This window comes from Tauraco erythrolophus, chromosome 2 (genome assembly GCF_009769465.1).
Source record: "Tauraco erythrolophus isolate bTauEry1 chromosome 2, bTauEry1.pri, whole genome shotgun sequence".
Lineage (NCBI taxonomy): Eukaryota > Metazoa > Chordata > Aves > Musophagiformes > Musophagidae > Tauraco > Tauraco erythrolophus.
Genome location: NC_141466.1, coordinates 83,510,899 through 83,526,319, shown reverse-complemented (window position 1 = coordinate 83,526,319; position 15,421 = coordinate 83,510,899). Strand labels below are relative to the sequence as shown.

The following is a 15,421-nucleotide window of genomic DNA, read 5'->3' as shown; positions in this document are numbered from 1 at the left end:
CACAGGCGTTCACACAGCTGGTGTCACCCCAATCTCACCTCCCACAGTCCCTCCAGAATCCAACAACTGAGCTGCCCCATTCTGGAGCAGGAGAGGAGAAGCAGAGGAATGAACCTCTGCTCAGATGTTTGAAGAGCAAAAGACATGACATCTACACTCCACATCCCAGCATCACTCTTTAGGAAATGTTAGTATTTGTGAGAGATACCTGGATTGTAGCACTGACACTTCTTGAAACCTTTTAACAACCCATGCTACTGAACCTCACTTATTTCTTCACTTCTGTGAAATAAAAAGCAATAAAAATACTAATGAAAATATCAGAGTTCTCTACTTTATACCAATCTCTTTGTAGGAAATGGTAAGTATACTGTCCTGGTTATCAGTGTCATTTGTATCACTTTAAACCCTAAGAGAACCGGTTATAATGAGATTATTTTCAATTCAAAGCAATGAATTAGAAGCAGAATTTGAAATGTAAATTTACAGATTAAATAAAATAAAAATCTTATTTAGATCAAGTAACTGTCAAGCATATCAATAAACTATTATTTACTAAGTGAATTACAAAGCTACTTTTAAGCAGTTATCTTTATACGCATCTGGATGATATCAACTAATGTTAGAGGAACACTTAAAAAAATTTCTGATAGCAAACCACTGTTTTCTTAAATTTGAATAGTACAGTCAACTTGAATAAGGCTAAGGAAAATGTTTATCTGTTTCTCTAAAGTATTTCACAACAGTTCATTACAAGCAGCAGAAACAGGATACAGTTCACAGAATGGGTTCGGTTCAATTCAACACATGAGAAAACTATAGATCTGGCTTCAATATATTCACAAGCAGAACCTCTTTAAGACTCTTTCATAGGAGAGTGAGTTGGGAAGCATAAGAGGATCTCTGTGTGTACACATAAGCATGTTAGTATAAACACACATTTAAACTTAAAGCTATGTAAGTTATCATATAAAAGCTCTTGATCTGTGTAAATCAGAAACACATTACTCCTGCATGGCGAAGCTACAAGCGCACATCACTCCAAACAAACACTAGTAGAAACTATACCCCAATGCACCTTCACAAACCCTGTACAAGCACATGTTATTTGGGGAAAAAAGAATCCAAAACTCTCTTGTATTAATATTTTAGAGTTTTAAAACACTTCAGTAGGAACTTTTTTTTTATCCTTCCAGCTCTTTCTTTGATACTGTGAATTCAGCTGTACAGATCTGAGAGGCAGATAAAAATTCTAACTAATAAAATACTTCTTTAAATAACTTAAAATTGACTTTCTGCATCCAAAGCCTAATGGATCAAGTACCAAATATACTGAAAAATTTCCAAGGGTAGAAATATCTGCTACATATCTTAATGGAAAAAGAGTAATCTTTTCATTGGTTCAGAGATCTTGTTTCATGACCATTTAAATATTACTTCTCCGAACTGAAATTAAGGGGATGGAAATCTCTGGTATACATGAAGGATTAACACTTTTTATTCACTGGTGATAATTTAGATGCACACACACACACATACAAAACTAATGGAGCTTTTTATGAAGTCTTCCTGCTTGAAATGTTGAAAATGAGACACACATAGGAATAATGGCAAGAGAGATTGTAGAACTGAGTGCGAAAGGAAGTTATGTGTCAAATCCAAAATGCAGTATATTCTTTTCACCACCAGATATATAGTATATATAACAGTTAACTACATAGTTGAATATGTCAGTCAATAGCTATGCCTAGATTTTGCTTTTCTCTTCAGAGAGCTAGCTGAATTTTCAAACTGTGAACAAATCTGCCAAGCTCTAACAAACATTTTCTGTTATAACTGTGGATGTCTACAAAACCCACCTAGGAAATCTTCGGTTATCAATACTTTTCCTCATTATAAAGTTCACAGCACAGAAGGGTCAGTAATGATTAAGAAGTCACTAAAAAAGCCAATGAATATTCACTCTGATTCTTAAATGAATTTGATTCAGTAACCTTTGCTTTGCATTTAACTGTGTTCCAAAGCTAATTTCAAGTTGGATCACTACCAGTAAATCTGGATTATGTACTCAAAGAACCCAAAATTCAGACTCATAAGGATGGATTCTGTAACTGTTCAGTTAGAGAACAGAAGTAGTACCTTGGGACTGAAAAACCTTCCATTTCCAGAAGTTCTGAGTGCCTGCATCTCATTTAGCAATCAGAGACTACGCAGCACATAGAATATCAAGGGTTATGGAAACAACCTAAACCTTCATCCTACCAACATTTATGCCTGGACTTAACTTTACAACCACATGTAAAGTTTCCCTTGATTTTAATGGGACTAATCAAAAGAAGAATGTGGGTAAGTGTTTGCAGGATCAGGGTTCTGTAGGTCATGAATTGTATTTTAGGAATATTTGCAATGAATTGCTTGTGGATCACTTACAGAGCAAGAGGCTTTATCAGAAGACATTTCTAGATAGCAAGCAAATTCAAGAACTTCACAGGCATAAAGAGTAAAATTTGTGAATAAATTATTTCCCAAAATTTTTCATGGATTTTTGCCATATGCTAACATCAGGAAACCATGAACAGTAGCACTCCTGCTGAGCTATAGAGAAGCAAATTTCTGAATCTTGTGAAGCATTCTGAATCCTTTGTAAGAATTCCCAGATGTTTGTATGGTGTAATTTCATTTCCTCCTCAAGGGCTCTCAGTTGTGGAGGCCTACAAGTTGTATTGAACCCAAGGAATAACATCATGTATTTGAAAACCATTGAGATAGTCTTGTATACACTGTCATCTTTGTTAACAAGAATATTTGTTCTACATCTCTCCACTGAGCCCAGAGAAACACATTCTCCTCTGTCTAAATACCTGAGGCAAAAAGAGACCTGGAGGAAAGCCAGCTGGCTTAAGCTTAGCCAGTGCAAAACGGAGGTGACACATGTTGGCAGACTGAAGCATTTTGAGGAATTGGCAGGAACTTTCACTGCCTCTTCAGTTCATGGCATCTGTCCACCCATTGTCCAAGTGCCTTTGCAATCAGCTAGACTGTAAACTTGCCAGGGATCATCTTGTTATTCTGTTTTTGCACAGTGCCCAGAACACTGGGATCCCAGACTGTACAACTATAAACTATTGTGATACAATTAACTACATGAAACAGGGAGATTTCCCAAACTCATCTCTGGTCCCAGGTTCTCCATATTAATAGTTGCAGGTATGCCTTCCGCTAGCTGTGACTGCACCAAGGCTTGCAGCACTTCCTCACCAAGACATAGCATGTAGAGTCAATCATGTCTTTGATCCCACATGACTAGGAGGACATATCCTGGCATCACCTTTGAGCCTTAACTGGAAACTCTGCTTCATGTTGATACTTTATTTTCTAAAATACAAACATACTCAGTGAGAGCATGCAACACTGGTGACCAGTTCCAATGGTTTTCTCAGGTAAGTCGTGCTAGTATCTAGAAAACATGAGCATCAAATATACTCTCTGATTACCAGAGACAGCCTTTTCCTCAAAAGTAAGTGAACAGAAAGATTAATGCAGCAGCCTAAACCCCCAATATTTTCTTCAGAAAAAATATACCTATTGATGTGAGATCAGAGGATCAACAATTTTGACTTCATCTTGTTCATTTTCCTTGACAAGTGAGCTAAACTCATTGCTTGACACTTTCAGTCATTACTCAGCAGCCAAAACTGCTGTTATTTCTATATTATACATTAACTTACTCAAAAGGTTAAGAAGTGGGAAGTCTTGCACCGGCTTAATTTTTCACAAGCCCTAACCCTATAACTCTGCCTGGATTTCAAAAAGTCACTGTTTGATACACACCAAAAATTACTAGAGTGATTCATTATCAGTACAAGGTTTTCAAAGTTGCTGGGAACTGAAAATCTCACTGAACTCACTGGAAACTAAGTGCTCATTTTATATGAAAATTAGAAAACTTCTCCAAGTGATTAAATGCAAAGAGTAAATGCCTAACCATCGTTGTTCTCTCTTGAAAATATAGTTACAGATATATGTTCATTCAGAAATGAAAACATTTTTTTTCCCCTGTCCACAGATTAAACGAGAGCTGTTTCTGCCAGACAATCAAGGAGAACTTGTATCCAAGTACGAAAACACAACAAAGCAAGATATCCATTTTGCAGAGAACAGCCTTACAAATCAATGGTATGTTTTTATTCAGTTTATACTCTATCAGATGAAAAAGGAGAAGCCGCATACCATGCATCTTAGAGGAAATAGTGTCTTATTATGTGACTCCCACTCACCGTCATGATAAGGTTCAGGTGTCATTTTTCATTATGATTACAGCCCTGGCAAACTAAAAGGTTTTCACCTTTTCCATTCAGTCATATGAATTTTTCCTGCCGTGTTTCAGTTTGTGAGATGATAATGATTGCAGGCATTCTGGCAGAAAACACTTAGCTTATTCTACATCAATCTTCCTCTCTTCTTTTGTTGTTTTTTCCGCTCCTCACCCAAGAACTGCAATGCAGTTGCCCGGAGTTATTATGAGATACCTCTCCCATGTCTTCACTGTACCAGAAATTATTTCAAGATTTTTAAAATGTGTTTCTTGAAGCTTAGTATCTTTAGAAAGTTTGTTCAATGAGGGCAAATATTTTAATCCCTTTTAGGTTCCAACGTGATCAAAGTTTCACTCTACTTATGCTAGGATTTTATAGTGGGCACAGACAATACCTCAGTATCTATAGTCATGTACTTGCAAGAAGCTGTTTTAAAAGGGTCTGAGGTATTTTTCTTGTAAACTTCAGACTTCTTTTAAAAAAGACAGTAAGTATCTTTTTTTTCTTAATACTTATATTTTCTGCAGAGCCCTTGCTAAAAGAAACAAAGCTATTTCACATTCACTGTTTTGCACTTTCAGATTTTTTTATAAGACTAATCCCTGCATCAAAACATTTTACATAAATTCATTTCATTCTTCTTTTTGGTACTAGAAAAAAAGAATAAAGATAAAAGGTGAGCAAATGTAGAAAGGAAGGGCTCACAGCTCTCAATTCTAGAGCATCTCTGTTTATCCCCAGGGAGAGCTAAATACTATGTGCCTTTGAGCAGCTGAATGCTGACCAATAGGAATCTCTTGAAGTACAGAGTATTAATCCATGCACAGAGGCTTGGGGCTTGTCATCAGTAAGCAGGGCCAAGCAGTTTACATGAAGTGCTAGTTTAAGGAGAATGAAATTTATTATTTCATTAGACTAAATTGGTTACAGGGGGCCATTAGTCATTCCTTTTCCCCTCCACTAACCCAATATCAACAGTGTAGGTAATATTCCAAATACTTGTCTTAAGTGAGATAAAGGATTATCTGAAAAAACATCATTTTTCAAACCCTTTTAGTATTGTCTTTCATACTCTATTAATATTGTCAGACTTATTTCCCTGCTAAAAGCACTTCAGAGTGAAACAGTGCAAGAAAAAATGTTGCTGCGTGACCCATCTCAGCTCTGCTTGTAGAATACTACAGCTGTTCATTTTCATGATCTGTTCAGGTAAGGTGGGAATTAAGTCATTTAACTTGAGCTATCAAAATATATTCAACTACTGATGTTAGCCATACTTGCTCCCTCTACAGTCAAATGGAGGCAGGCACTTCCAGAAAGAGATTCAACCTAAAACAGAGATCAATGGGACACAGAGACATAATTCTAGCACAAGGATCTGAACTCATTGAGTATTTATGTATCAAAATCTGTAGTCTACTTCTAGATATTACAAAAATGACGATTTGCTTGAATGGGTAAGAATGAATGCCTTGAGGATTTTTTTCCCCCTCTTTGGTGTGATGATTACAAGCCTATGATAGATTTTCCTGCTCTGCCAAGTATGGTTTGACTAGTTATGCACCCTGAGTTTCATCCAGGACAACTGTGTATTATATCTTCTTGTTATAGGCTAATCTGCCATGGCATTACGAAGTCTGTCCAAACCTTCACTGTCTTGCTAGACAGTATTTGCTTTTAGGTGAGAAGTCCACTGTCTTGTTCATTGTTAGTGGGTGGGTGTTAATGCCTCTTCCTATAAGCAGTTCAGAGATATCCAAGCAAAATTACACCACGTGGCGTTATGAACTGCTATATATAAGCACAAATTTATAGAGCAGTTAGAAACTCTTCAGTAAAAGGACAAAAAAAATATTAACCCCCTCTACATCAGCTCCATGGATTAACAATGCTCATGATAAGGGATTGTTATCCACAATGCTGTTATGTTTTTTAAAAGAAAAAGAAAAACATATATGTTCATCCAAAGCTTTTTAATTGCTGGATTTATAACACTGTACGCATTAAATTATTGATTAAACATATGTATCAAAATGTATAGATAAATTAAAGCTAAGAATTAAAATATCTTTCTGAAATGTCTTTTTTCAGCTTTACTGAAGTTTTATGGTGGAATAGGCTTGCCTTATTTTATTACTTGTCGCTGAGGGGAAAACAAATATGTGTTTATATATATATGTATGTATACATACATTCAATCCAAAATATTCATTTCCCTAGTAAAGATGGAATAAGAGGGTCCATCTTTATCAGAATCAATGGCAAAATCATCAAGTGCAGGGGCAGCATTTGTCTACATATTTATATCACTGATGAGTTTAAACCAACACAGATTCATGAGAGTCAGTGAAACTCTTCTGTGCACTCGGACTTAGAAAAGGCATTTCTAGGGGAAAAAAAAACGCAACCAGAAACTCATTAGGAGAGTGCTGGTGCAGACAAGTGACTGTATCTCCTAGGAGGTTGTCACCTCCCAGGAAGCCAGCCATACAGAGGAGAACATGCCCTTCTGGACACGTCCCCTGAAGGTGTCCCGCTGCAGGGACTTTCTCAGCTCCCACCAAGGGCAGGACCCAATGGCACAGAGCAGCACAGCAGGCAAGGCTGCTGTACTTAACAGAGGATTCGGCTGGAAAAAGAAGACAGCAACAAGTGAGGTGAGAAACAGAATTTATATTCTTTGGCATAGTCTCTAGCATTTTTTTTAATGCTGAGAAGCAAATGAAGTCAGTGTTTATTAGTCCTAATATAGCCTTTTAAAATAAACATAAAATTATAGGTTAATATTAAATAGTGCAATGAATGAAATGCTATTGCTGAGCCAGTAGCATCACCTTTAATTAGCCAGCTTTTCTCTTTTGCTAGCTGTGACACAGCTGTGTCTTTCACTGGTGCTTTACTAGTAACTCAAATACTTTCACTGTATTTTTTTTAGACAAATTCACACATAACTGGAAGTTACAGCAGCTTTTAAGTTATGTGCTTGAGCATTTTTTTGTTTGGGATATTAGTATTTCTGCTTTAGGCTGGGGGGAAGATATTGTTTTGTTAAGAAATGACTACAAATTGAGGCAAAAATAAAGCAATATGATGAACTGTGGCCAGATCATTATTAGTTAAAGACAGGATGGGGAGATGGACAGAAGAGGGTGTGCAGGAAATAAATGTAATCTGCAGAGCCTTGAAAAATAACTTGCAGGCCTTCCTTCCTCTGGAGCAAAACTGCCCACTGGGAGACTACAATCATGTAGCCAGACAATAGGGAAATAATACTGAAGCTACTAAATCCAAAAGCTCAAGTGAGGCAGAGTCCTCTTTGGAGGTCCAGCTGCTCTGAAGCCACACTGATGGCCTCAGGACTTAGTGCTGCACACCTCCCTCTTTATACAGAGGTTTGACCAGTAGACCTATGTAGTCTTGAGAAGTATTGCCTTAGCCAAACGTCCTCCCCAGGCCACCACTACTCAGGACTCAAATAACCTCTCATGTTGCAGAGTGGGCACTCTGACTGAGCCAGTGCTTGCCATACTACCCCACCATTTCCTCTTTGACACCCACATCTTCACCCGGTCAGTATCTGCCATTGCTGCCGTGAAGGTTCGCACCAGCTTTGCAGTAACATTTCCTGGTCACAGTTCGAATACTTAACTAGGCAGTATAGTATATAGGCTTCATATAGATCCTTTTTGCCAAACATCTCTTGGTCAATAAAGCAGTATAGGGCTCAGGACGATAGTTACAAACTCAGTCAAAACAGCCAGCAACATCAAACAGTTGTTTGACAACTCAGAGCTTTAAGATTCAATAGCAGAAAGGGATATTTTAAATATTAGCTCATGCAGCCAAAAAGCTGGTTACATCATAAAAATATAATCCTTTTAAATCACAGCTCAGTGGAGAAAGTTACATGCCAATTGACTTAGCAATCTCAAGTCCATGGGAAGGCAGACATATACATATTATCTGTATTTTTATCAGAAATACTCAATAACTGAATTGATACTTTTAAAAACAAGGAAATGTTTAATCATTTGCATGTTTAAGAATGTGTAGTAAGGTAAGATTATTTTCTACTTGGTGCTAGTACTGGACTCCACAGTGGAAATGAAGAACTGTGTGAAACTACAGCAAGCAAGATTAGGTAGACCAGTGGTGGTACCTCAGCATTTTAGCTGGGAAATAGTCTGGTACCTTCTGAAATCTGATGTGATCATGGTCAAAAGCAGAGCAACTGTAAAAGTATAATGGATCATACCTCAAAAGGAAAAGTAGTTAAGCCTCTATCTCTTTCTTTTTTTCAAAGATGCCTTTGAAGTAAGACACTTTATATGATGGCTGTTTGGCTGTCGGTCTTGCATCATCGTGGTTTGAGTGCTTCCAACTATTTATCTTTTAACTTTGGAAAAAGAAGATGCACTGCCAACAACCAAAAGCAAACTGTACTTATCCATGCATAATTCGCCCATAACTTAAATCATGAGTTTTGCTCCATAAAATATAAACTGTTCAGGGTCAGTGCTGGAATATGCCATCAGACACACAGTAAATAAAGTCTTTACAATAGGAAGAAAATTGGGCAGTTAGAACACTTTTGTTTCTCTTAAGCAACACAAATGTGAAATAAACAAATCAGTTAAACAACTCTCATGCACGATTTTCGGGAGAAAATATTAGCTGCTTGAATGCCGAGGTTAAACGAAGCTTATGAAGATCCATAGAACAAAACAATAGCTGAGAGCAGAGTCACTAGTAAGCTGTGAAATCAGAAAATAACCTGTAGTTCAACACAACCATATTTAAGGAAGAGTTTTAAAGGAATTTATTTTGTTATTAAGTAAGTTGGTTGACTATATAAGAGACATGCATCAAGACATTTCAATTCAGTAACATTTTAACATTCTCAACTTGACTTAAACTGTAGACCATCATGGTACCAACACAGCGATCAGCAGAGCTTAGGCCCTGGATGGAAAGCACTGGGTTTCGGTTTGAGGTTGCAGGGAGAAGGGGGCAGTGATGTATACTCTTGCCCAAACTGAGAATTCAAAATCTGTCTCACAGAGGCAGAGCAAAGATGCTGACTTTTCTAATTTGGATCCTCTTCTGTCACTGAATAAACCTCAGACATGAAAAATGGAAACTTACCAGATGCTTATTAACTCAGTGCTATCAAAACCCTAAAATACTCATCTTTTTGGAGAAATGCTCTAGAATCGAAAATTGTAATGAGAAGCATTTGAAGTGAGGCTTTTCAGAGAGCTGCGGAATTGCCAGGAAGGATAAAAATAAGAATGAAATGCTGATCTTATTTCACCACTAGAAATCTACAGTAACTTCAATGCAATTGATGCATTCTACTGGATTCCAGCCGGGTTAATTGAGATCAGCATCTCAGGAAAAGAAAATATTCAGCAATGAAGAGCTATGCTATTTTGAGAAAATAGAAAAAGGAGACATTCAGGACTTTTAGTAGATGGACTTCCAGAATCTGCACATTCACCCAAGACAGCAGATTGTATTACTGTTACAGTTTATAAGGCACTGTTATTTCCAAACCAGTTTCCCCTCACAAATTATCCTTTTGTATGAGAGGAAGTATCACAACTACAGAAACTTAAAAAAAACTACTATGTTAAAGAAAAGGAGACACTTAAAAACAAACTAAAATGAAATGGAACCAAAATTAATGGTCTGACTTAAAGCCACAAAACCATAGAAACCCAGTAAAGTCTGAAAATCCAGCTTGACATTGTGACATTGTGTCCCTCTCTCAAGCTTGTGTGCCTTTTACTCATTTGGATTTCCTTTTTTTTTTTTTTTTCTTCACAAAAGATAGGGGTACTTCTAATTAAAGAATGTTATGTGAGCAAAATCACATTTCCCAAAATACTTTTCAAATTTTTCCACTTACTTTTCAAATTACAGTCCTAGAAATGAAAAATTGTATCACAGGAGAAACAGACAAACTCCCAGGTTAAGTAATAATACAAAAATCTTAAACTATATAAAGGATTATCCAAAGTTTACCCAGTCCTCACACACAGCGGAGCCTAAAACAGAGCCTTCTTACATTTTGATGCATACTTTTTAAATAAGAAAAACATTTGCCTTTGAGGCAAATTAGATGAGTGGTCTGGCACTGTCTCAATATGCTATCATGTCTTGCTCTCTTACATATCAAAGTCTCTTTCTTTCTTCTCTTTCTCATAAAGGCAAGACTACCTTTATGAACAGGTAGCTTATCCACTAAGGCACTGGCCTCCAAAGTGGAGTGCATGTACCCCAGGGAGGGGTAAAAGACAATCAAATAGAGTACAGGAAGAAAATATTTTTTGTACTATTAATAAATAAAATTTAAAAATTAAAATTGTGTTTATTTCATTATTTTTTAATTTCAATATTTGGGGGTGTTTTACACTGTACTTAGTATATTAGCATAGTAGTATATACATAATTTTTTAATAAATACGTATTTATTGAGGGTGCGTGCAGAAAAATATTTTACTGATTATTAAATACTACTGAATACATATAATGTCTGAAAATACCTTCACCCATAGATCCAGTCTGAAAAAATACAGTTCCAGGAACTGATATTTCTTCAGCTTGGCTGAATTTGACCTATTACCACTCGTAATTTCAGGAAAATATGGGGGCACCTACACCTCATTCCATCATACTAAGTTTAGCTTAACTAGCTTTTATGCTATATACATTTTTAAATGCTCTTGACCAGCTTGTGTAGAAAACTGAATTTCTGTTTAACACACCAATTATCCAAAAGAAATAAACTATTCAAGATTCTTTACAGAATATGTCAGTTCATCACAGGTCATCCATTTCACTGTATAACACAGAGGAGAACAAAAGGTCAAAATATGAACATTTGGAAACTCTGACCATGAGAAAAGTAAAAAACCCTTCTGCTTCCCCAGTATGTGACATTCTCTAAACTCCTTTTTGGGTTCATTTTCATTATCTCGGAATAACTAGTTTCTGAGAAGGATCAAAACCACAAGTAACCTCAGAAAAATGCTTTGGCTTTAAAAAAAGGACTAGAAATCTAAGGGGAAGAATTATTATTATATAACTTCTAGTGCAATCTAACAGATACAGGTGGCTTGGATTGTTCTTACAAACATTAGATTAGCTTTCAATTTCAGATGCTTTATATTAAGCTACCCTTAGGATGTGACGATATATTCTTAGCTCAGTTTAAATCAGTGGGAATTTTGCCACAGACTCCAAGGGACCCTTACCTTCTACAATTTTGCCTTAATAAGATATCAGTGTTTGCCAAAAACTGCATCTTGATTTATTTGCAAATTACTGCTAAAAATATTTGGCTGAACATGTAATGGGTTCAAATTTTCAGGTGGTATAAATCAGTGTAGCTGCAGAACTACGCCAATTTAATACACCTGAGGATATACCAGTGGGTTTTATCCTATTCGTAGTAGTAAAATAATTGTTTTTAAATCTTCCTGCTTTACATGGCAGGCAGTCACAGTGGTTTCACCCAGAGCTACTGCATTTTTGTAGGTATAAGCTGCAAATCAAGCTAACCCATTCTTTCAAAAATGTATAATTTCTTGAAAGTAATTACACAATTAACCTACATTTTTAATTCAGTTCTGGCACCACTCAGCATTCAAATGGTATTTTTAAATTTAGACAACACAATGAAAACATGCCTTTGCAACATGGTTTACAATAGAAAAACTCCGAGCAACAGTGATTTCTTTCTACTAAAAACTGATTTGTATTAACCATTTGTGCAATTTTATGTGTTGCTTGTTAATAACTAGCCACATACGTGCAAGACCCCTTTTCAACTTCCTTTTTACAAAAAAGTATCTAAAGTAAACTCAATTCAGTTTTTACTTGATGTATTCTTTGTATTATAAGAGAAAATTTTGCCAGTTGAGAGAAAAGAGAAAGCCTTAGGAGAGTGAAAGAAAAATAAACACCTTAACACAACTGAAACTGTGAAGTAACTTCTTCCCTGTGCTCCTTCTACAGGCATGTACCTACTCCACGCTGCTGTAGAGTAGAAGAGGGAGATTTTCTAGATAACCTATAAGTATTTATGAAATGTTAGGAAATTTTGCTATTTGCCTTATTTTAAAATAATACAGAATATTTGCAAGTCAAAGATCAAGCAATGTAAGATATGGGAGAGCAAATCCATGTCATATATAATAATCTCTGATAATTATGAGCTCACATTGCTGCAGTGGTTTGTTGGACTAAAGCTCACATAAGGCAAAATATCATAAAGTAGAAAAAGAAATTCAAAAGACAATTGCCTAACTTAATGAAAATGAGTTTATCAGGTCTACAGCATGGAAAGTCCCTGTTAATTGTTTCACTTGTAAAGTATCTTGACTTTGGAGAAATCTTTACTGCTGTACTGTATAAAAGCAATAACAGTTTGGATAAGAAATAGATGCGTGAAATCTTAAAACTGTTCACCTGCTCATCCTCCCTCTCAGATTCCAGCTGGCAAATGAATGCTTCTTCAAAATTTTTAGCAAAAGGTAGGAATGACCAACAAGTGATATCTTCTAGTGCAAAACTTGTTTCTTCAGCTTCCACTCTGCTATATTCTCTTTTGAGTGCAACTTATTTTCAGTCAGAAAAAAACGCACATGAAATCAAGTAATTATCCAAGTCTGTAACTATGCAAGTGCAGTTTGAAATAAATTGTTGAAGATGGACAAGTTTCCGTTGGTTTCTTTTGAGTAAGGATTGTAAAATATCATAGAAAAGTTTGGGTTGGAAGGGACCTTCAACCATCATCTAGTCCAAAACCCCTGCAATAAGCAGAGACATCTTCAACTAGATCAGGTTGCTCAGAGCCCCATCCAAGCTGACCTTGGATGTTTCCGGGGATGGAGCATCTTACCACTTCTCTGGGAAACCTATTCCAGTCTTTCACCACCTTCATTGTAAAAAATTTCTTCTTTATATCTAGTCTGAATCTACTGTCTTTTAGTTTAAACCATTACCCCTTGTCCTATTGCCCTACTAAAAAATCTGTCCCCATCTTTCTTATAAGCCCCTTTAAGTATTGAAAGACCACAATAAGGTCCAAAATATTTCTCAAATTATCTCTGAAATACCTGATAACTTCCCTGAAGTTACAACAGCAGTAACTTCAGTAGGTACTGACTGATGAAATGATGGATAAACATCATCAAACTGAGTGTCAACAGAGGTATATATGCCACTAAGTTTCACATATCTGAGCATTTATGTGGCACGTATGATTCTTGCTGAACTCTGTAACCAGCTAAACAGCTGGAGAAAAAAAAAAAAAAATGGAGACAATTTGTTAAGAGCTGTGAAATTCATGCTCCAAGGTGAATTTTTAATGTAAATCGGCTTTACATGTCTTAGTATATATACATGTCAGTATCTTAAGTAACAAGCCATAATGCAGAGCAAGTACCTGTCTCCCACTCTCTCTTTCACAAAGTAATCAAAATCTACCTAAAAAACTAACCAGATTTTCTGTTAGTCCTTTTAGAAGGACTGTTGCCTCACTGCTTTAGTAGTTGGAAACCACTTTATAGCTCCCCAGTGAAATTCATTCAGGGTAGTTCTTATCTATTTTTCTTGTTCCAAAATTGTCATGGAGGAAAACACTTTCTCTCCCTCATGGTCTCGGAGGAATAATATCACCTCTGGATATTTGTCTCAATGAAGCAAATGCTAGCTGCCTTCTCTTGGAAAGTAGCTGCTTTTCCTGATATGTTAATGTTAGTTAACTTCTCTTGTGTATCTGTTTTCCTGAACACAGATGACCACAACTGTACCCATAGTTCCAGATAAAATCCAGAAAAAATAATAGAGCTACCTAAAACGGCATGCATGTTTCCTTGTCTGTCCTGTTTCTGTCTGTCTGTCCCATCATACCTAACTAGATATATTTTTGGGCCACACTTGTCATTTTTACAGCCACAGTAATTGGACAGCTTACAGTTAATCCTATGATTGACTTCTTTCTATGTAGAACACAACATATAATTATATATGGTATAATAATATATTATTCGTATTTCTTACATCTTTTCTTAATTGCACCTTGTAATTAAATTTGTTTCATGATAGTATTAATGTGTGCTTCATTTATTATGCATTTCAACACTGATCGGCATGTTTAGTTGAGAATTATTGTCTATTCTCTGGGTGGTTAAATGGAAATATTTTTCATGACACAAAAAATCTGCCCACATTAGGGTTGTGAAGTATTGGAACAGGCTGCCTAGGGAGGTGGTGGAGTTCTCATCCCTGGAGTTTTTAAAAAAACGTGTAGATTTGGTGTTGAGCAACATGGTTTAGGGACCCTGACAGTGCAGGGTGAATGGTTGGACTCAATGATCTTGGAGGTCTCTTCCAGCCAGATGGTTCTGTGATTCTGTTTGTGGTTCTTTACAATAGCTGAAAGTGATTCACAATTCCCTCATAACGTGCAATATCACTAAACCTGCTACACCTCAAGTTATTCAAATGTATTAAAAGGCCATTTCAAAAATGAAGCAAGTCATTTGATGACTTCTGTGTAGCTCAACTATTAGTACATAAGATCTCTCACACGCTTATAAAAGTATGAAAAAATGAAAAATTTAACACCAAAGTTTGTTCCTACAACAGAGAAGAATAAAATAATACTATTCTGAGGCAAACTGACAAGGGTACTCTTGGAAAAAAGTAAGTAGATGATAATTTTTTTAGACTGATTTGAAGATAGATGCCAATTTCCCATGGATTTTGCTAGAAAAAGGATTATGAAGTTTGGGCCAAGTTATTCTGGACATATTTGCTGACTTCTCTAGTGTGACAACAGCAAGGAGCAATTCCAGTATGTAAATGTGACTGCCTTTAAACTACTTTGAGTTTAATGAGCCTTACTTTCTCTGACAACATCCCAAGACCCATACTTGCACACACTGTTCCAAAGTCAAAGACTTCAGTCAATGACAAATCAATATAGCTATATCTAAATGATATATTGTTTTGATATAGGGTAAGAAATTGCTTTCTAATTTATTGCAGTAAATAAACAGAGCATTGGAATGCATGAAACTAAATTTATCTAT

At 36.2% G+C, this 15,421-nt stretch overlaps 1 protein-coding gene across 1 annotated transcript in view; it reads right to left on the bottom strand.

The window, feature by feature from the left end:
• SMOC2 (SPARC related modular calcium binding 2) overlaps positions 1-15,421 on the bottom strand; it is a 148,024-nt gene that overhangs the window by 22,022 nt on the left and 110,581 nt on the right. The gene's annotated exons all lie outside the window — the stretch shown is intronic.